This window comes from Monodelphis domestica, chromosome 4 (assembly GCF_027887165.1).
Source record: "Monodelphis domestica isolate mMonDom1 chromosome 4, mMonDom1.pri, whole genome shotgun sequence".
Lineage (NCBI taxonomy): Eukaryota > Metazoa > Chordata > Mammalia > Didelphimorphia > Didelphidae > Monodelphis > Monodelphis domestica.
In genome coordinates, this window is record NC_077230.1 from 55,041,826 (window position 1) to 55,064,186 (window position 22,361).

At 37.0% G+C, this 22,361-nt stretch overlaps 1 long non-coding RNA gene across 8 annotated transcripts in view; it reads right to left on the bottom strand.

Moving 5' to 3' along the window:
• The window catches only part of LOC100619895 (uncharacterized), a 33,063-nt gene extending 15,923 nt beyond the window's left edge, over positions 1-17,140 (bottom strand). The window contains exon 1 of one of the 8 annotated variants that reach the window (XR_001629774.2): positions 16,825-17,140. This is a non-coding gene — a long non-coding RNA (uncharacterized LOC100619895). Of the gene's footprint in view, positions 1-2,127; positions 2,545-2,571; positions 2,929-4,838; positions 4,860-5,284; positions 5,468-9,082; positions 9,296-16,824 lie in introns of those variants that run through there. The other 7 variants (XR_001629771.2, XR_467126.3, XR_008911085.1 and 4 more) reach the window with 7 other exon arrangements.
• Between the last annotated feature and the right edge of the window lie 5,221 nt (positions 17,141-22,361).

The window sequence follows — 22,361 nt, forward strand, 5'->3', positions numbered from 1 at the left end:
AAAGGGATAAGCATGGAAACCACATTATGCTGAAAGGAACTATAAGCAATAAACCAATATCAGTAATCAATGTATATGTTCCAAATATCTTAGTAACCAAATTAAAATAGGAAATATCTGAATTTTGAGAAGATATAGTAATATAACAGTGACAAGAGACTTCAGTATCCTAGAAAAGTTTAACAGAAAGGGAAAAAAATTGGAACTAATTCCTGGAGAAAGTAGAGTTAAAATACTTATTGGGGAGGCGAGGTTATTCAGTGGATAGAAAGCCAGGCCTAGAGATGGGAGGTTCTGGGTTCAAATCTAGATTCAGAACACTTCCTAGCTGTGTAATTCTGAGCAAGTTACTTATTCCCAATTGTCTAGCCCTCACTGATCTTCTGCCTTGGCACGAATACTAAGTACTGATTCAGATAGAATGAAAGGGTTTAGAAAAGATCTATATCCCAAAGAGATAAAGATAAGGGGAAAAGATCAATTTGTACAAGCTCTTTTTGTTGTGGCAAAGAATTGGAAAGAGAAGAGACAAACATCAACTGGGAAATGGCTGAACAAGCTGTGGTATATGATAGTATTCGAATACTATTGTGCTATAAGAAATGACAAACAAGATGATCACAAAAAGACCTGGAAAGACTTAAAGGAAGTGGTGCAAAGTAAAGTGAGCAGAACCAGGAGAATGCTGTATATACTAACAGTAATAATGTAAAATGATCAACTGTGAATGATTTAAGTATTATCAACAATACAAGGAATCCAAGACAACTCTTAAGGCACTCATGACAAAAAAGCCTCCCCATAGGGAAAAGTCTGAATGTAGTTTGAAGTATACAATTTTTCACTATTTCCTTAATGAGTTTTTTTCTTGTATAAGCAATATTGTCTTCTTTCACAACATGAGAATCGTGGAAATATGTACTGCAAGATAGCACATGCATTATCTGTTATCTCAAGGAGGTGGGGAAAGGATAGAGGAAGAAAATGTGAATCACAGTTATTAAAAATTGAAACTAAATGTAATTGGGGAAAATATTTTAACTTTTCTATAGTGGAAAAAAACACAGGACTTGAATGCAGAGATATTAGAAGACATATCCAGCCTACCAGACATGGGAGTACTACAGGTATTGTTAGATAATACATATGTTTTCAGACTTTCTCAATGTATCAATCAGTTATGCTAATTTTTTCCTCCCTAAAAAAAAAATCACCAATTTCCATATGGGATGGCTCTTGAAGCTCTCTTCATGGTGATATAAAAAAGAGAAAACTTTTTTTTTTTTTTAAAAGGAGAGACGGATGTGAGATATTGTTTCAAAAAAAGAAATGAAAAAATTTGGCAAGTGACAGGATTTGAAGGATGATAGTGAGGCAACCACATTAAAGTTGTGAACATCTGTGACTAGGACAGGGTTTCTTAACCTTCTTTGTTTAGAATTCTGGTATTCTAATGAACTCATTAAATCCATTCATAGTAATTTTTTAAATATGAAATAAAATACACATCATTTCAAAGGAAACCAATGATACCGGAATGCAGTTATAAAAAATTTAAATTCATGAACTCAAGGTTGAGACTCACTGATTGAAGAATGAATGAATGAATGAAGAATGCCCCAGACATAGAGAATGAATGAATGAAGAATGCCCTAGACATAGAGAATGAATGAATGAAGAATGCCCCAGACATAGAGAATGAATGAATGAAGAATGCCCTAGACATAGAGAAATATGGAAGAGGGGTTGGACTGGGGGAAAATATTGATTCTGGTTTTAAGTTGAATTTGAAAAGCCCATCGGATACTTAATTTGGTAGCTGCAATATACAGTCTTCTTGTTTCATCAGAGAGTTCTTATTTTGGGTTTATAGCAACTACCAGAAGGAAGTTGCTCTGAAACACTAATGGAAGAGTTCTTTATTTTATTTTTTGTCATAGACCTTTTTGTCAGACTAAAGTCTATATCTCGATCCCATATTTTATTTTATTATTTTAAAAAACATCATTCTGAGAAAGGAATAATCATCAATTTTATAAAAAATAATGAACCTCTACACTAAGAGGAGTTAAAGTTTGGTCCTGGGTTGATAAGTCCCTTCTCATTGTTGAGCCTACAAACACTTACCTTCTTCTATGGTTAGTCTCAAGAGAATCTATCCCGTTTATCCCTGGGAACTTTATACAACCTGACCTTGACGTTCTTTTCCCCTGCACAAAGTTAGTACCTGAAGGCTGCTTACCAGTAACAACTTCAAGAAGATCAGTAAAGAGAGTATTTCAAATGCCTCTAAGTTCCGGAACTGTGAACTAATCTAATTCCAGCTTGTGGTCCCTTTACTTTCAAGATTTCTGGGAGTCAAGCTGGAGCCTTAGAAGCAGCAAAAATCAATCCATCTGTAAAAACCCTTCCACACCAATAAAAAACAAAGCACTTTGAGGGGGACAAATATAACAACAGGACAGAGCTGGGAGACCCTCCTGCTTGATTCAACTTAAAAGGTTGCAGAGAAGGTTGGATTCTTGGGTTTAAGGAAAAGAAAGAAGGAAGGTCCCAGGACCCCTCCCCCACCTACTATGCTGAGGGCTCCAGCCTGGAGAGAGGTGCCTTGTTATCATAGCTACTTGAGGCTCAGGGCTCTGACCACAGCTGGCAGGGAAGCAGCTGGAGGAGAGGGGCAGAGAGGAGGGCAGCCTGGTTGCAGCCTTCAGCCACCCCTCTTCCATCTTGGGCCTCTCTCTCTGGAAGCTTTGACCTCAGGGAACATCTAGCTCTGCAGATCAACTCAACTGGCTGAATCGAGTCTATCAATAGTGCAAAAAAGAAGCCTCCACAGGGCAGAAAAGTTCAACCTCCAATGCCCCTCCCCCACCTACTGCACTGAATCTGGCTGACTGGGAAGGTTGCAACCATGACAGAATACCTTGGTACCACCAAAGGAAACTCAGGGCTCTGACTGGGCAGCTGGCAGGGAGGTAGATGTCATAAAGGAAGAAAGGAGGATGAGGGTAACTACCTTTAGCCTATAAACCTTCACTTTCACCTTTAGCTTCTGCTGACAGCTTAGCTCCTTGAACCTAATCCAGTTAATTAGCAGAGCAGAAAAGAAGCGCCTTCAGGGCAGAAAATCCCAAATTGACAAATCTAGGAAATAGACAGAGGAGCAAGATTACATCCAATAAGGAGCAGGAAAGGAGGAAAAGTTATGGGTAAACAACAAAGAAAAAGAAAAAAAGAAATTATAATAGACAGCTTCTATTCAGGTAATGAACAAAGAACAAATGGAACAGAGGAGGACCAAGGGACACCAAGCAAAAACTCAGGAACTCTAGTGAATTGGACAGGCTTTGAAAGAACTCAAAACACAATTCAAAAAACAATTAAGAGAGGCTGATGAGAAAAGAACTTAAAAAGCAAAATAGATCATCTGGAAACAGAGGCACATGAACTAAAATGAGAAAACAGTGTTCTAAAAATCCAGATTGATGAATTTGTAAATAAGGCAAAGAAAGTAAAAGAAAAATAGATTAAAAGGAAAAGGAGGATCAAAAAGCCAAGGATGATTATAATCAAACAACTAGAAGCAAATGACTTCACAAAGCAGCAAGAGTGTATAAAACAAAATCAAAAGAATGAAAAAATTGAGGAAAATATGAAATACCTCATTGATGAAACAACATACATGGATAATAGATCCAGGAGAGACAATTTAAGAATTATTGGACTACTGGAAAATCATGACCAAAGAGAAAGTCTGGGAATCATTCTACAGGTAATTATCCAAGAAAACTGCCCTGATATTCTTGAACAAGAAGGTAGAGATTGAAAGAATCCATAGATCACCTTCTACATTAAATCCCCAATTGACAATGCCCCAGACTAAGGAAAAGATACTCCAACCTGCTAAAAAGAAACAATTCAAATATCAGAACAGGCAGGATTTCACAGGACCTGGCTGAAACCACACTGAAGGACTGGAAGTCATGGAATATAATATCCAGAAAGCAAGGGAACTGGGTCTAAAACCAAGAATCAACCACCCAGCAAAATTTACTATATTTTTGCAAGGGAAAGTCATTTAATAAAATAGAGGATTTCTAAGAATTCCTGAAGACCAGATTTAAACAGAAAATGTGATGTCCAAACACAGAACTCAAGAGAATCACCAAAAGGTAATTAAGAAGGGAAAAAATTTTTAAGAGACCCAATAAATTCAAATGATTTGTACTCCTATATGAAAAGATGATATTGGTAACTCTTAAAATGTTATCATCTGGGTAGCTAGAAGATGTATACTTAAAGGATCAATGGCAAACTGTATAGGATATGTCAAAAATATATTTTAAAAAGTGAATACTGGGAAAAGAGAAAAAATGGAGTAAATATTATTTCATAAAAAAGCACATGGAGGGGGGAGGGAGAGAAGACCAATATAATGTAAGGGTAGAAGAGGTTGGTGACAGGTAATACTTAAATCTTATGCTCATTGGAATTGACTCAGAGAGGGAAGAACAATCAGATCCATTGGAGCAGAGAATTGTATCATGCCCTATAAAGAAGTAGAAGAGTAATAAATGGGTTGGTGAGGAGGGGAACAATACAAGGGAGGGAGAGGTTGGGTGGGTATTTAAAAAGTACTATAGTAAGAGAGGAATAATAAGAAGGAGGGGAGGAGAAGGGAGTAACAGTAGGGAGAGGAAATGGGAGAAACTGACTAAAAGAGAAAACTTGGAGGGGACGGTAAGAGGGATAAGAAAAAGGTAGAATCAAAGGAAGAAGTCAAAATGGAGGGGAATGCACAGACAGTAATCATAACTGTGAATGTGGAATTAACTCACCAATAAAAATGAAGGAGATAGCAGAATGGAATCCTACCATATGTTGTCTACAAGAAACACACTTGAGGCAGGTAGACATACACAGGGTAAAGTCAAGAGGGTGGAGCAAAACTTACTGGGTTGCAACTGAGACAAAGGAGGAGTAGCAATTATTATCTCAGACAAAGATAAAACAAAAATAGATCTCATTAAAAGAGATAAGGAAGGTAATTACATCTTGATGAAAAGCAGTACAAATAATAAATATCTGTACTCAACATATATGCATCAAATGGTACAGCATTCAGATTTCTAAAGGAGAAACTAAAGGAGCTTACGGAGGAAATAGATAGTAAAACCATACTAATGTGGGACCTTAAAAATAAGAAAGAAGGGAAGTGAATGAAATATTAGAAAAATTAGAGCTAATAGATATCTGGGAAAAATAGGGATAAAAAGGAATATACCTTCTTTTCAGGAGCACATTGCACATATTCCTTCAAGATTTCCCTGAAGGAAAAGGCTAGGGGATTGAATTGCCAATAAAAATAAAATGGCTAAAATGAAAACCAGCAAGTTGAGAATAATAGCTGTCTCTCCTAGGAGGATTGTGTCCTGGGAAGACACTTACAGTAGACTGAAGTCTTTGTTTATATATCCTGAAATGAAGTCTCCATGACAAAGTCTCCATGACATCACAAAGCACTAGCTTCCCTTTACAACCTGTAGTCAGTTGCCCTTACAGTAATGAGTACTGACTGGGACAGAAGGTGAAGGGAAGTTGAAAGTTGGCATCCTATGTATGAGTATTGCTTCTAACAATGAATATAATTAGTTCTGCCTTGAAGTTGTATCAAATGTTCAGTTTCCTGTTTATTCTCAGCAACTTAGTTCTCCACCAACAATACCCTCACCAAACATACTTCCATCATCCCATTTTACCTGAGAATGCACTAAGTTTTGAAAATACAAAAGTCCTGAGTGTAGAAGTAACATATAGTCTGATTTCCTTCCATCCTAAGGTAACATTTATACCCATGTCATGTATATGAATTAAATTTTGTAACTTTTTCAGTTTTTCAAAATGTTAAGAAGCTGCTCTGAGAATGGATATGTGGTTTCCCTTTTACATAGGACCTTTATTCTACAGACCTATCCATCTTTGGATCTTGTAAAAATGAGGTGGAACACAATGGAACAGCCCAAACAAAAGTTCCAACTGCTTTCTCCATCATCACATTTTTCTCCTTCTGCCCTAAAACTGTATTCACAAACTTCCACAAATCCCAAACCCATCTTTGTAGCAGTTGAAAATAATCAACTTATCCTTTTCTCAGTCTATTATCTCCAAGATCAAATTTTTAAAATCCATTTTTTGACATTTAAGCTTTTTCCAACTCAATATATTCCTATATGTCCAGCCTTCTTAGACTTTATTCCCTTCTATAGATACTCTGTGAAATAATCATAACAGATTCCTGCTATTTCTTGCATAAGGCATTCTATCTCCTATATGAATTGAATTGACTGTTTTCCATGCCAGAAATGCTTTCCCTTCTCATCTGCTTCTCATAATTTCTTTTTAAGTTCAAACTCTAGCTTCTATAGGCAGCCTTCTTCTAGTCCACCTACTGGCTAAATTCTTCTTTAAGGTTCTCTCCATCTATTCTCTCTTAAATGCGTATATTAATTTACATTTTCTTTTTGCCATGAAAGTTTAGTTCTCTGTAAAGCAAGGACTAAGATTTTACTTTTGTTTCCCTAAACGTTAGTACCAATCCCCAGCAAATAGTAGGTACTTAACAAATTCTTGTTCAATTCCTTTTCCCCATCCCCCTTCCCAGAAAGACCAGATTCCCTGGGAATCTCATCCTTCTCCTCATCAAAGGTGATACTGGTTACTTGTGCAGTCATCCTTCCCAAGTGTTAGTTAGCCAAAGATTGTTTCAGGAAGAGAAGAGAATGAGACATTGAATCTCATCATTTAGATAATCCATAAACTTCCTTCCTGCTCTGAGATTCTGTTCCTTAATGTTTATTATTTATAATCCTTTCTCCCACTCATGTTAATTTGTCTCCACTACTTCCTATATTTTTTCACAATCATAAACTATAAATTGACTTGAGGGCATACTTCCTTTCTATGGCTTATTTGTCTCATTTCATGTAATGCGTCAAAGTTACTGGTTGCCCAGTCTACATACAACAAATTGTTAATTGCATCTTTGGATCTCATGCTAATTATTTTCTAGTTAGATAAATGGGAGGGTAGAGGTTGTCTACAAGATGGTATAGGCCAAATTTTTAGGGAATAAAGAGGATGAAGGGGAGAAAAAAGGATATTTTTGCTGAGCTATTCCATTTATGCCAGCTTACAAGATTTGAAAATGGATATACAGATTCAGTGTTCCTTGTACCACTTTTTTTCTGTTTTTTTTTCTAACATATGTCCCAAATCTCTAATGAGCATATTTACAATTGTGAGAATTAAAATTAATATATAATTGCTCAAGTATTATATTTATAAGATTTATTAATAACAACTTGAAATAAAAAGCTAGAGTAAAAACTTGTCCACCTCGACCACGATCTTGAAAAAGGAGAGAGGGCAGAGACACCGAACTATATGCAAATGTGAACATGCAACATGGTGGGGAGAGGAACAGAATTCTGGAAAATATCGAAGGACTTCTGGTCTATTCTCTCTATATATGTATTGTAAGCTAAAATTATCCATATATATATATATATATACATATTTATAACCTCCTTGTCTTTCTTAAGATCATTGCTCCAACTGCAGCTGGCTTAGGTTTCTCGGCCTTTCTAGGGCAAACCTAGGCCCACTCTGCAACACTCAGAGTGAAAACCCAGTTTTCTTCTATTCTTCACTGTGGATGTTCTTCCTTCAGCTCCCCAAACCCCAAACTTTCTCTGTTTCCCAAATGCCACTTGGAAAATCCAGGTTCCCCTAGAGAGCCGAAGTTTTCCAGCACCTCTCAAATCAAGATACACTCAGGAGAGTGTCCCAAGTCCAGCTGGTCACTTTTCCAGCTGGTCAGACATTCCACCTCAGGATTCTCTGCCAGGAACCTTGCCCAAGATTCCAAGCTGGGCCCAAGACAGTGATCTGTCCTTAGTCACTAAACCTCTTAATTAAATCCTACGTCTATTATATTCCTAATAACTTATAACCAAACACTCATTGGGTGTACCTAAGAGCCTGTAACATCCCTATATAAAGGCAGCAAGAAAATGAATCAGTGAAAGAGTCTTGTTACAAAAGGCTTAATTATCGACAAATGGTCTGCCCCTTGCCTAGAATGTTCTTCCTCCTTGTTTCCATCTCACAAAGTCTTCTTTGGCTTTAAAATAAAGCTTAAACCCTATCATCTACATGAAGCTTGTTCTGATTTTTCTGATTCTTTCAAATACTAATTCCCCCCTCTAAAAGCAGTTTATTACAAACTACTTTGTGTGTGTGTGTGCGTGTGTTTTATAATTAATGCATGCATATTGAAGAGTGTCCTGAAAATCTTAGCATATAGGTTAAGCTTTAAAAAAAAAACCCAACATACTAAGAATTTTGGGACACATTATGCATTACGTTTTACATTTATGCTATCTATGTTTTGTATGCACTTCATTTGAATATCAATTTATTGTGAATAGGGATTACAGGGTGATTCATTCTAAGAAATGACTATTAAAAAAAAAAGAATATCTTTGGGGGCCCACATTTGGTTTCTGCAGTCTTGCACGTTGTGATATCACAATGTTTCTCCCTTGATTAGTTTTCAAATTTATGCCACATCTGCAGAGATTCTTTTCATGACTGATTTTGCAGTTGTGGTGCTGGCCAGGCTGGACTTGGCCAAGTCAGAGAAACCTTAAATTAGAGCTGTTCTTGCTAGAGATGCTTGCTAGGAAACTGGTACTTCATGAATAGCTCTCCCAAGGTGAATCCAGTAAAAGGACTCACCCTTGTTTTTCCTGCCTGTGCCTACCTATTGTGCATATATTGAACTGGACAAGCTTAGAGAGAAAAAATTGGTTGCCCAATGGGCTGCTCTGATAGAACGTTAATAATGTTCCAAGGTCCCAAAATTGGAATCTATAAACTATTTCCTAATAAAAAAGGAAACCGGGTTATAAATTCTTCCATCTATACACACACACACAAAGTTAGGAAGTACCTAGACTAATTTTTAAGACATTGACCTAGGCGCTATAGATGACAAAATGAAAAAAGAACTGTTTTTTACCTTACAAAGTTTACCATGTAATAAATATATCCTCAAGTAGTCAGAAATTCTTTGTGCTTCTCAGGAAATATATGGAGATCTGCTTAAAGGATTATAAGGGAAAGTCACCTCATAAGGATGAAAAGGGAAAATCTCATTTTGGAATGTAGCTAAAATTTAAAACAGTTTTGTTTCATTTAGTAAGAGTTCATATAAAAAGTAAGATTTTCACCTCAAGTTCCCCATATAGTAAGTAGCTCCAGGGAAAATGGATGCTTTGTGATGTCAGAGTGACCTTGAATCCCAAGACTCAGTCTACTATGGTTTTCTGAGGATACATATCCAATTGTCTATGCCAGCAACTACTTCTTTTAGGAGAGATATTTCACTAAAAAAAGAATACATTGCTTTTTCCACTTTGTTTTATTTCTATTCAGTACTTTTTTGTTTGTTTCCACAGTTAAAAGTCTAGCCTGTCCATTCCCAAACCACTATTCATTTCAATTATCCAGTGCTCTGATCAAGGGATATTTGGAATATCCCAATTGCTGCTCTTGTTACTACTTACTGGTAAGAAGTTTCTTGGAATGGGTTGGGCTGGGCAGAAAGAGAGGAATAAATGCTCTTGGGAGACACCAAGATTACTGATGATTCTTTTGGCAAGAAAAGGTAGGAAAAGGGGGAAGAGAGTTAGAAGAGGATCTATATAAAACATATTTACTGAAACTAAAGGGCTATAGCTTTGGAAGGAGCAGCCCTCTTGGATGGGTCCCACTTTCATTGGAGAAGAATGAATATTTTCTAGTTCTTCTTTTCTAGCATCCCTGTGGGCATGATTTTCTCTTAGTCAATACCTTCATTTTAAAGAAGTGAGTCTTTTAAGTTTGAGTAAAATGGAACAATAAGAAAATGATTTGTCCAAGTCTTCTCCTTCTGAGAGAAGCAACTCCATCTCTTTCCTTATTAGGACTTCTTTTCCCTAATACCACTGCATAGCTCATTCTTTTCCCAAGGGAATCCATGATTATCCAGATTTACATGTTAATCTTTTCTTTTAAACCAAAACTTATTTTTTTTCAATTAACAATGATCTACTTTTTCCCTCTCTTAATCACACTGGACCAGTGGAATGGGGGAAAAACCTTATACTAAATATGCAGTCAAGCTAAACATACTATAGAATTGGCCATATCTAAAAAAAAAAAGAGATGTCTTAACATGCCTCTCCTCCCAGCTCCCAGGGGTCTATCCCTCTCTCAGGTCAACATGTCTCATCACTGGTCATCTAAAGCTATGGTTAGTCATTGCATTCATCAGAGTTCTTACATATTCACTGTTTGTCTTTACAACATTGTTTTAGGGCAAACTATAAAGAAAGTTCTAAGAAGAGTTTCTCTTCCCTTTCTTCTTCTTCCTAACTAACTTCACTTGGTAGTACACTTCTACTTCACTTAAGATCCTTTTGTTCTGTGTATTCACATTTTGGTTATTTTTCAAATTCCTATTTATTTCCATATCTGAAAAAGTTGTCTGTCACCTATGTTAAAATGTTCAGGGCATGAGAGCCAGGCACAGAGACAGGAGGTCCTGGGTTCAAACCTGACCTTGGACACTTCCCAGCTGTGTGACCCTGGGCAAGTCACTTGACCCCCATTGCCTAGCTCTTACCACTCTTCTGTCTTAGAACACAGTATTGATTCTAAGATGGAAGGTAAGGGTTAAAAAACTGTTTAAGGCAAATAAACTTCACATTATAAATTTGTAAATTCATGTTCTAATTTAAAGCTTGATTATAATTATACTATGTAATCTCCAGAAGGTGAATATTTTGTGATTCAAAAAAAATGTGTTCTGTGATTCAGTGATCTAGATTTTTTCCCCTCTCTGGATCAAAACTTTTTATGAATAGATACATCATTTTGGAGAATGTAATCCTAAGAATATTTGACTTTGTAAGATGCTGAAAACCCTCTCACCATCACCTTCTTACCTGGGGGAGGGAGTAATTAAGGAGCAATTTTGAGTAATTGGTTAAGGAGATCCTGAGGACACCAAGGAGGAGAAGGCTAATGAGATGGACCAAATAAGATGCCATTTGAAGATTCCATACGAGTATAAATGTTCATATAGGTACAATTTTAATGCTGGCCCTAATGAAGGCAGAATAGTAGTGATCCACTTGTTCTAAAATAACAAACTCTAAGTACCTATTATGTACTGGGCATTGGAAATACAAAGATAGAAAGAAAACAGCCCCTGCCCTCACAGAACTCTCATTCTCTTTAGAGAAAAATTACATGTACGATATATATATATATAACGTGTAGCATCTCTGCCCCCTTAAGTAAGTTCAGATATATTCAGAATACAGCTATCCTTTTACTGTTTCCTGTCTACCGCAAGGACACTTGAAATTAACTGATGGACTACAACTGTGATTATGCCAAAGGGGCAATAATCCACATTCCTCAGACCCTCCATCATGCTGGCCACAAAGTATGTAAGAACAACTCTTTGAGTTTCTGGATCTCCTGAATTCCCCAGGTCATGCCCTCTTGAATAATAACTCACCTTTTGTTAGAAAGGGTTATACTAGATGGCATCTAAAGTCCTATTCAGTTCTTTGGAGGTCCCTTCCAAATCTATATTGATGCTCCTGTGGAGTTACAGAATTTAAAAATAACAAACACACTTCTAAAAAAAATCTCTCCTTAAAATTAATTATATCTGAAAAATTTAAAAATTTATGTCTTAAAAAATTAAAAATGTCTTATTTTCAATGAAAGGAGTGATCCAAAGCCAGAATAAATGCTACATCCTATACTGTAAAATAAAATAAAATGTCCTGTATCTTGCCAAGCATGTTAATTTTCCTTCCTCCACTCCTTCCCATCTTCATTTTTAAAACTTAGATGTGGTAATCTTTAAATGTGTAATGAAAAATGCTATTAACATCAGAAGAGGTATTAAAAAAAATCTTGATTAGCATTGTTACAAGTAGTGCTTCCTTAAGGCTTGGAATAAAAGCAGTGCTGTAATTAGTGTGAAGCTATTGAGACAATAGAAGAGGAAGTGAAGCTGGAGTAAACAGCATGAAACTACCCTCAAATCAACTTTGTAATTCATACTCATGAAAATGTCAAAGTAATGAAAGCAAATTCATGAAGATGGATTAAAAAATCAGAAAACAATTAAAAATGTAATGACATAATCTAGAAAAAGTAAATTAATTAAAAAACAAATTCATATGAGTGAGAAAAGGACTATAATGGTTTCTAATGTTCTACAAGAGCATGTGTTGAAACTGGGCACTTTCTAAATGTCAGTGCCCAGAGAGAAAGTAATGCCACAGTAGTTATAGCTCTGCTTTTATACTAAGACTGTCAATGGGAATATTATTCATGTCCATTCATCGATAAACATCTACTAAGCTACTACTTTGTGTACTAATAAGCTTCTACTTGTAAAAATATTCATTTCAGAATGAATTTTTAAAAATTTAATTCTTCTAATTTAAAAATGTGTCTAAGGAACTTTCTGGTTAGTATTTTCACTAGATATTTAATGAATAAATCATAAAATAGCATTTTAATACACATTAATATAGATCTGAAATTTACATCACAATTATAACATGTATTAGGTATTATATGTTTTGCAAATTTCTCCCTTCCTAGAACGCCACCTTGCTCTGCTTTGACTTGAAACAGAATGTGAAATTAATCATTTTCTTTTAGAATTATAGTCACAGTTAAGAATTTTTGTGACAGGAATTTTTCTGATATCTATAAGCAATTTTTTACTATAAAATCAGCTATATGCAACAACAATTACTTTAAACTAGCCTCTTACCCAGAAATATGTTCCCCAACCAACTCTTGTATAAAAATCTTTATTAGGGAATAATTTATTTGGACTTTTTAAAAAATGGAAATACTCTAAGAAGGTCAATAATAGTTTTGTTTAAACCTTTACCAAACAATGGGCAAACGAAAGCAAGAGAATAATACAAGTAGGAATCCCCAAACACTTTGCTTACTTTAAAATGTTGTCAAGTATTGGATCTGACTACTATTACCTGTTTCTCTTGCTGATAGATAACTTTTTTCTCAACTACATAGTCTCTAAGAGTAACACCCTCTGTGCTTTTACAAAGGCATCTCCAGAAAAGACTCATACAAAAATATTTATAGCCATGCTCTTTGTGGTGTGTGATAGAGGCTGGCACTAGAGGAAAAAGTGCCAGACTGAAGAGTATGTGAAATTGATCATCTTAATGGGGGAGGAGCCCCAGGAGTGGAATCCTGAGGAGAGAAGACTCTGATGAGGAGAGCAGTGAAGATCTTTCCATCTTGAGATGTCGAAGAGAGAAGGTGGATAAAGACTTTCTCCTGAGGGTTACCCACTTTTCCTGCTGGTGACTAGGAATCTTCCCCCCCAACACTTCCCAATTGAAGGGACCTTCTGAAGAGAAACCTGAGCAGACTTTACCTCAGCTCCTGTTGCCCAGGGGTGAGTCAACCTGACTTTCTCTCAGGGGCTCAGGCTGCTCAGTTCCCCCCAAACTTGAGGAGGAGGAAAAGGGTATAGATAGAGACAGGGATCCCCTTTTCCCACTTTCCTTTTCCCATTTTTCCCTGCCCATTATTCCTTTTGTATTACTTGATTGAGTTATCATTAAAAGTTATCTGTTCCCCAAGCTGAGTGTGAGTGAATGGATCAAGGGGAGACTCTTTGGTCTTGAGTAGTGGAGGGGGGGACAAGAGGGACAAGAGCGAATTGTGGAGAAGAAAGTGCCAGCCTCTATATCACAAGTGGCAAAAAAATTGGAAAATGAGGACTTCCAATTGGGAAATGGATAAACAAGTTGTGGTATCTCTTGGTGATGGAATACTATTGTGCTAAAAGGAACGATGAACTGGAGGAATTCCTTGGGAACTGGAAGAAACTCCAGGAATTGATGCAGAGTGAAAGGAGCAGAACCAAGAGAACCTTGTGCACAGAGATTGATACACTGTGGCACAATCAAACGTAATGAACTTCTCTACTAGCAGCAGTGCAATGATCCAGGACAATTCTGAGGTATTTATGTAAATGACTGCTATCCACATCCAGAGAAAGAACTGTGGGAGTAGAAACACAGAAGAAAAACAACTACTTGGTTATGTGGTTTGATGGGGATATGATTGGGGATGTAGACGATCACTGTAGGACAAATATTAATATGGAAATAGGTCTTGATCAATGACACATGTAAAACCCAGTGGAATTGCTTTTGGCTATGGGAGGGGGGTGGGAGGAGGGGAGGGAAAGAACATGAATCATGTAACCATGGGAAAATATTCTAAAGTTAATTAAATAAAATCAATTACCCTGAAAAAACAACAACACTGTATGTAACAGGAGTTCATAACTTCATAACTTCCCTATTCTGATTTGGATTCTGAAATGATTGTGTTAATGATTAATAAGTTTATAATAAAAAATAAAGTACAAAAAAACCCCAAAGGCATCTCCAGGAAATGTTCTTAGAATGCCACATTATCACTGTATTCACCCTTGGGGGTCCCATGGACTTAGTGCACTAAGGTTACTTCTAGTTCCAAACCTCTATGGCATCTGTGTAACTTTTATAAAGAGATCATTTATGAATATCTGGAAAGCTATTTATCCTTATCAAATCTCATGAGGGAGGAAGTGAAGAAATCCTCTAGAGACTGAATGGCATAGGAATGTAATATATTATGCTGTGAGAAATAACAAATATGAAGAATTAAGAGAAATTGTGAAAATCTGTATGCATTGATGCAGTGAAGGGGAAACAGGAAAACAAGTTGATAACCATAGTGAAGGCAGCATTTAAGCTGATCAATACAATGATAGTATTGATGATGAAAAGTACTTTCCATTTCTAGTGCAGAATGAGACATATATTTCAGATATGTTGATGTATTTTGGCTGCACTTGTATATTGGAAATAAAGATTCTATGGATTGCAAAGAAATTCATAGAGATATGTCAGCCATATAAAAGAGAAAAGGGAATTAATATATATATATATATATATATTTAAAACCCTTACCTTCCATCTTGGAATCAATACTGTGTATTGGCTCCAAGGCAGAAGAGTGGTAAGGGCTAGGCAATGGGGGTCAAGTGAGTTGCCCAGGGTCACACAGCTAGGAAGTGTCTGAGGCCAGATTTGAACCTAGGACCTCCTGTCTCTAGGCCTGGTTCTCAATCCACTGAGCTACCCAACTGCCCCCAATTAATATATTTTTAAAAAGAAAAAAGTGATACTGCCTAGTGCCACAGCATGCAATTCTTCAATGGATAAAAAAAGAAACCAGTGAATAAATTAGTTCAATTAGAAAATCCCACATGCTAGCTTTCCTAGATACTTGGAGAAGACTCAGTTAGGAATCTGAAGACTGCATAAATTCTCTGAACTATTTGTCATTTTCTTAAAGAATGTATGAATGTGTATTCTTTATTCAAGAAGCTTAAACACAAATGCCAGGCTCTGTGCTGGACTCTGGGGACAAATAGACCAAAAGGGAATAGCTTCTATCCCTTGAGGAGCTTAATTCTATTGGGAAAACAACACATTCACAGATGAGCAAATGCAAAATATATACAAATATAAAGTGGTATTGGAGAATGACATTAGCAACTGTGGCACTTGAGCTGACCCTTAAAGGAAATTAATACCTATAAGAGGCAAAGATGCGAAGAGTGTAATTCAGGGAGTGTGGGGATGGTATTATCATGGGTAGAGTATGTGCAAAGGCATTGGGGTAGTAGATGGAAAGTTGACTGATAATAGTAGCGATTAGACCAGTTTGGGTAGAGCTTGCTATGCCTAGAAAAGTAGGTTCTCACAACACTGTGGAAGGCTTTAAATGACAAAGGAAAAGAATGAAACATGAGTATATAATTATTGTGTTACCTTTGTATATTATACAATGGAAACTATAGTTCTCAGAAGCTACTATGTACATCAGTATCCTTTTAAAGGAATTTGCTACATAATCTCACTACTTGTTGGGTGAAAAGGGTCTGTGGTTTGAGTTCATACTTAGAATCACAATTCAGAAATCAAAAAGTCAAAGTATGACCTTCAATAAAGATTAGAAAAGGTAGTTGTTGCATTTTGGGAATGTAAGGGTTTAAAAATTAAAGGGTTGTACTAACTATATAAAAATGTGGTGACTGAAAATGTATTACTCAAGTCAGGATGACTTTTTTATGGTAGCTTATTTACAAAAGGAGAAAGTGAAAATAAGGAAATGAGAGAGAGAGAGAGAGAGAGAGAGAGAGAGAGAGAGAGAGAGAGAGAGAGAGAGAGAGAGAGGGAGAGAGAGAGAGAGAGGAGAGAGAGAGAGAGAGAGAGAGAGAGAGGGAGAGAGAGAGAGAGAGAGAGGGATGAGAGAGAGAGAGAGAGAGAGGAGAGAGAGAGAGAGAGAGAGAGAGAAGGAGGGAAAAGAGGGAGAGGGAGATGGAGAGGGAGAGGGAGAGAGAGAGAGAGAGAGAGAGAGAGAGAGAGAGAGAGAGAGAGAGAGAGAGAGAGAGAGAGAGAGAGAGAGAAGATAATTACTCTGGTCCTCTCCCAACAAGGCAGGGCTTCCGAGGCCTCAGCAAAGAGGGGCCCAGAGGTAAATCAAACTAGCATTCTAGCCACAAGGCCTCCTCCAAGCCAAAGGCCCTCTCCAGGGGCTAGTACTTCCAGAAAAGCCAGGAAAAGAGTCAGCCTTTTCACTCACCCAGGTGGTAGTCCTAGAGGAAAATCCAAGAGCAGTCTGAGGTCTCAAGCTGGAGCTCCTTCAAGTCCAAGTTCGAAGGCAAAAGACCTCTCATAGGAAGTTTTTCCCACTTTTAAAGATCCTTCCTTTTGTCACTTCCTGTGCCTTCCTTCTACTTTACATGAACCAGTTGCAGCTTCAGCTGCCCAGGGGGGCAGTCAGTGGGTTTTGGTTTGTTATAGCACACATGAGTCACAGACCTCCCCCTACTTAAGGATAAGTGGAGTGTAGAGGCTTCTCTGATTGGTAAGGGTCATTGGGTTACTTGGAGCCCTTTCTCCTTTCCAAGGTTGCAGTCCAATTAGTCCAAGGTTTCATTCTCAACTGACAAAAGCTTATTTTTTTTTTTTTTTTTAAGGAGTTTTTTATTTATTTATTTTTTTTTTAAAATATATTTTATTTGGTCATTTCCAAGCATTATTCGTTAAAGACATAGATCATTTTCTTTTCCTCCCCCCCCCAACCCCCATAGCCGACGCGTAAGTCCACTGGGCATTAGATGTTTTCTTGATTTGAACCCATTGCTTTGTTGATAGTATTTGCATTAGAGTGTTCATTTAGAGTCTATCCTCTGTCATGTCCCCTCAATCTTTGTATTCAGGCAGTTGCTTTTTCTCGGTGTTTCCACTCCCATAGTTTATCCTTTGCTTATGAATGGTGTTTTTTTCTCCTGGGTCCCTGCAAGTTGTTCAGGGACATTACACCACCACTAATGGAGAAGTCCATTACGTTCGATGATACCACAGTGTGTTTGTCTCTGTGTACAATGTTCTCCTGGTTCTGCTCCTCTCGCTCTGCATCACTTCCTGGAGGTTGTTCCAGTCTCCATGGAACTTCTCCACTTTATTATTCCTTTTAGCACAATAGTACTCCATCACCAACATATACCACAGTTTGTTCAGCCATTCCCCAATTGATGGGCATCCCCTCATTTTCCAGTTTTGGGCCACCACAAAGAGCGCAGCTATGAATATTTTTGTACAAGTCTTTGTGTCCATTATCTCTTTGGGGTACAGACCAGCAGTGCTATGGCTGGGTCAAAGGGTAGATATTCTTTTGTCGCCCTTTGGGCATAGTTCCAAATTGCCCTCCAGATGGTTGGATCAGTTCACAGCTCCACCAGCAATGAATTAATGTCCCTACTTTGCACATCCCCTCCAGCATTCATTACTTTCCTTTGCTGTTATGTTAGCCAATCTGCTAGGTGTGAGGTGATACCTCAGAGTTGTTTTGATTTGCATCTCTCTGATTATAAGAGATGTAGAACACTTCTTCATGTGCTTGTTAATAGTTTTGATTTCTTTATCTGAGAACTGCCTATCCATTTCCCTTGCCCATTTTATCAATTGGAGAATGGCTTGATTTTGTGTACAATTGATTTAGCTCTTTATAATATGAGTAATTAAACCTTTGTCAGAGGTTTCTATGAAGATTTTTTCCCAATTTGTTGTTTCCCTTCTGATTTTAGTTATATTGGTTTTGTTTGTACAAAAGCTTTTTAGTTTGATGTAGTCAAAATTATTTATTTTACATTTTGTGATTCTTTCTATATCTTGCTTGGTTTTAAAGCCTTTCCCCTCCCAAAGGTCTGACATGTATACTATTCTGTGTTACCCAATTTACTTATGGTTTCCTTCTTTATGTTTAAGTCACTCACCCATTTTGAATTTATCTTGGTGTAGGGTGTGAGGTGTTGATCTATTCCTAGTCTCTCCCACACTGTCTTCCAATTTTCCCAGCAGTTTTTATGAATAGTGGATTTTTGTCCCAAAAGCTGGGATCTTTGGGTTTATCGTATACTGTCTTGCTGAGGTCGCTTTCCCCAGTCTATTCCACTGATCTTCCTTTCTATTTCTTAGCCAGTACCAAATTGTTTTGATGACTGCTGCTTTGTAATATAGTTTTAGGTCAGGGACTGCAAGGCCCCCATCATATGTGTTTTTTTTTATTATTTCCCTGGATATCCTTGATCTTTTGTTCTTCCAAATGAACTTTGTTATGGTTTTTTCTAAATCAGTGAAGAAGTATTTTGGTAGTTCAATGGGTATGGCACTAAATAGATAAATAAGTTTGGGTAGGATGGTCATTTTTATTATATTGGCTCGTCCTATCCATGAGCAGTTAATGTTTTTCCAATTGTTCAAGTCTAGTTTTAGTTGTGTGGCGAGTGTTTTGTAGTTGTGTTCATATAGTTCCTGTGTTTGTCTTGGGAGGTAGATTCCTAGGTATTTTATTTTGTCTAAGGTGATTTTGAATGGGATTTCTCTTTCTAGTTCTTGCTGCTGAGCTGTGTTGGAGATATATAGAAAAGCTGATGATTTATGTGGGTTTATTTTGTATCCTGCAACTTTGCTAAAGTTGTTGATTATTTCAATTAGCTTTTTGGTTGAATCTCTAGGATTCTTTAAGTAGACCATCATGTCATCCGCAAAGAGTGATAACTTGGTCTCCTCCTTGCCTATTTTGATGCCTTCAATTCCTTTATCTTCTCTAATTGCTACTGCTAGTGTTTCTAGTACAATGTCAAATAGTAGAGGTGATAATGGGCATCCTTGTTTCACTCCTGATCTTATTGGGAATGCATCTAGTTTATCCCCATTGCAGATGATATTAGCTGTTGGTTTTAGATATATACTGTTTATTATTTTTAGGAATGACCCTTCTATTCCTATGCTTTCTAGTGTTTTTAATAGGAATGGGTGTTGTATTTTATCAAAGGCTTTTTCTGCATCTATTGAAATAATCATGTGATTCTTGCTAGTTTGCTTATTGATGTGGTCAATTATGTGGATGGTTTTCCTAATGTTGAACCAGCCCTGCATCCCTGGTATGAATCCTACTTGATCATGGTGAATGATCCTTCTGATCACTTGCTGGAGTCTTTTTGCTAGTATCCTATTTAAGATTTTTGCATCTATATTCATTAGGGAGATTGGCCTATAGTTTTCTTTCTCTGTTTTTGACCTGCCTGGTTTTGGAATCAGTACCATGTTTGTGTCGTAAAAGGAGTTTGGTAGAACTCCCTCTTTGCTTATTATGTCAAATAGTTTGTATAGTATTGGGATTAACTGTTCTCTGAATGTTTGATAGAATTCACAGGTGAATCCATCAGGCCCTGGGGACTTTTTCTTAGGAAGTTCTTTGATGGCTTGTTGGATTTCAATTTCTGATATGGGATTATTTAGGAATTCTATTTCCTCTTCTGTTAGTCTAGGCAGTTTGTATTTTTGTATATATTCATCCATTTCTCCTAAATTGGTGTATTTATTGCCATATAATTGGGCAAAGTAATTTCTAATGATTGCCTTAATTTCCTCCTCATTGGAGGTGCTGTCCCCCTTTTCATCTTTAATGCTGTGAATTTGCTTTTCTTCCTTCCTTTTTTTAACTAGATTGACCAGTACCTTGTCTATTTTGTTTGTTTTTTCAAAGTACCAGCTTCTTGTCTCATTTATTAAATCAATAGTTCTATCACTTTCGATTTTATTAATTTCTCCCTTAATTTTTAGGATTTCTAATTTGGTTTTCTGCTGGGGGTTTTTAATTTGATCGCTTTCCAGTTTTTTCATTTGCATTTCCAATTGATTGATCTCTGCTCTCCCTTGTTTGTTAATATAAGCATTCAGGGATATGAATTTACCTCTGATTACCGCTTTGGCTGCATCCCAAAAGGTTTGGAAGGATGTTTCGCCATTGTCATTTTCCTCGATGAAATTATTAATTGTTTCTATGATTTCTTCTTTAACTAAACGGTTTTGGAGTATCATATTGTTTAATTTCCAATTGGTTTTAGATTTGGTTTTCCATGTACCATTACTAATCATTATTTTTATTGCCTTGTGATCTGAGAAGGCTGCATTCATTATTTCTGCTTTTCTGCATTTGTGTGCTATGTTTCTGTGACCTAATGTATGGTCAATTTTTGTGAATGTGCCATGTGGTGCTGAGAAGAAGGTGTATTCCTTTTTATCCCTATTTATTTTTCTCCATATGTCTATTAATTCTAATTTTTCTAAGATTTCATTCACTTCTTTTACCTCTTTCTTATTTATTTTTTGATTTGATTTATCTAAATTTGATAATGGTTGGTTTAAGTCTCCCACTAGTATGGTTTTATTGTCTATTTCTTCCTTCAATTCTCCTAGTTTCTCCATTAGAAATTTGGGTGCTATATTATTTGGTGCATACATATTGATTAATGATATTTCCTCATTGTCTATAGTCCCTTTTAACAAAATATAATTACCTTCCCTATCCCTTTTGATCAGGTCTATTTTTGCATTGGCTTTATCAGATATCATGATTACCACTCCTGCCTTCTTTCTATCAGTTGAAGCCCAGAAGGTCTTACTCCATCCTTTAATTCTGACCTTGTGGGTGTCAACCCGCCTCATGTGTGTTTCTTGAAGACAACATATGGTAGGGTTTTGGATTCTAATCCATTCTGCTATTCGCCTATGTTTTATGGGTGAGTTCATCCCATTCACGTTCAAAGTTATGATTGTCATTTGTGGACTCCCTGGCATTTTGATTGCCTTCCCTAATTCTAACCTTTTCTTCTTCGGCTCTACCTTTTAGTCCAGTGATTTACTTTGAAACAGTCCCCCTTGTCCCCTCCCTTGATGTTTCCCTTTTTAGTCCCTCCCTTTTTGTTCCCTCCCCCTCCCCCCTCTCTTACCCTCCCTTTTTGTTCTCCCTCTCCCCCTCCCCCCCTTGGTTTTCCCTTCTCCTTACCCTTGTTGGGTAAGATAGAATTCAAGATCCCAATGGATCTGGAGGTTTTTCCCTCTCAGAGCTGATTTCCCTGAGATTGAGGTTTAAGTAACCCCCCCCCCCTCTCTTCCTCTCCTTCTTATAGGAGTTTTCTTCCCCTCCCCTTCCCATGTGAATCTTTGTGTGAGAATGATTATTCTATTTGGTCTTTCTTTACCCCCTATTTATACATTACATTTTCCCCACATGTTAGTATACATAGGTTGATACAAATGTAGTCCTTATAGAAGAGAGTTTGAGTAAAAGAAGAAGATAACATTTTCCCCTTTCCTTAATATTTACCTTTTCAGGTATTCCTTGCTCTTTGATTTTCGGTATCAAACTTTCCACAGAGCTCTGGTCTTTTCTTTGCAAAAAGTTGGAAGTCTTCTATTTTGTTGAATGCCCATACTTTCCCTTGGAAGTATATAGTCAGTTTTGCTGGGTAGCTGATTCTTGGTTGGAGACCCAGCTCTCTTGCCTTTCTGAAGATCATGTTCCATGCCTTACGATCATTCAGAGTAGAACTTGCAAGGTCTTGGGTGACCCTGATTGGCATTCCTTTATATCTAAATTGTCTTTTTCTGGCTTCCTGTAGGATTTTTTCTTTTGTTTGATAGCTTTGGAATTTGGCAATTACATTCCTGGGAGTTGTCTTTTGGGGGTTTAGTGTAGAAGGTGTTCTGTGAGCTCTGTCAGTGGCTGTATTGCCCCCTTGTTCTAGAATCTCTGGGCAATTTTCTTTG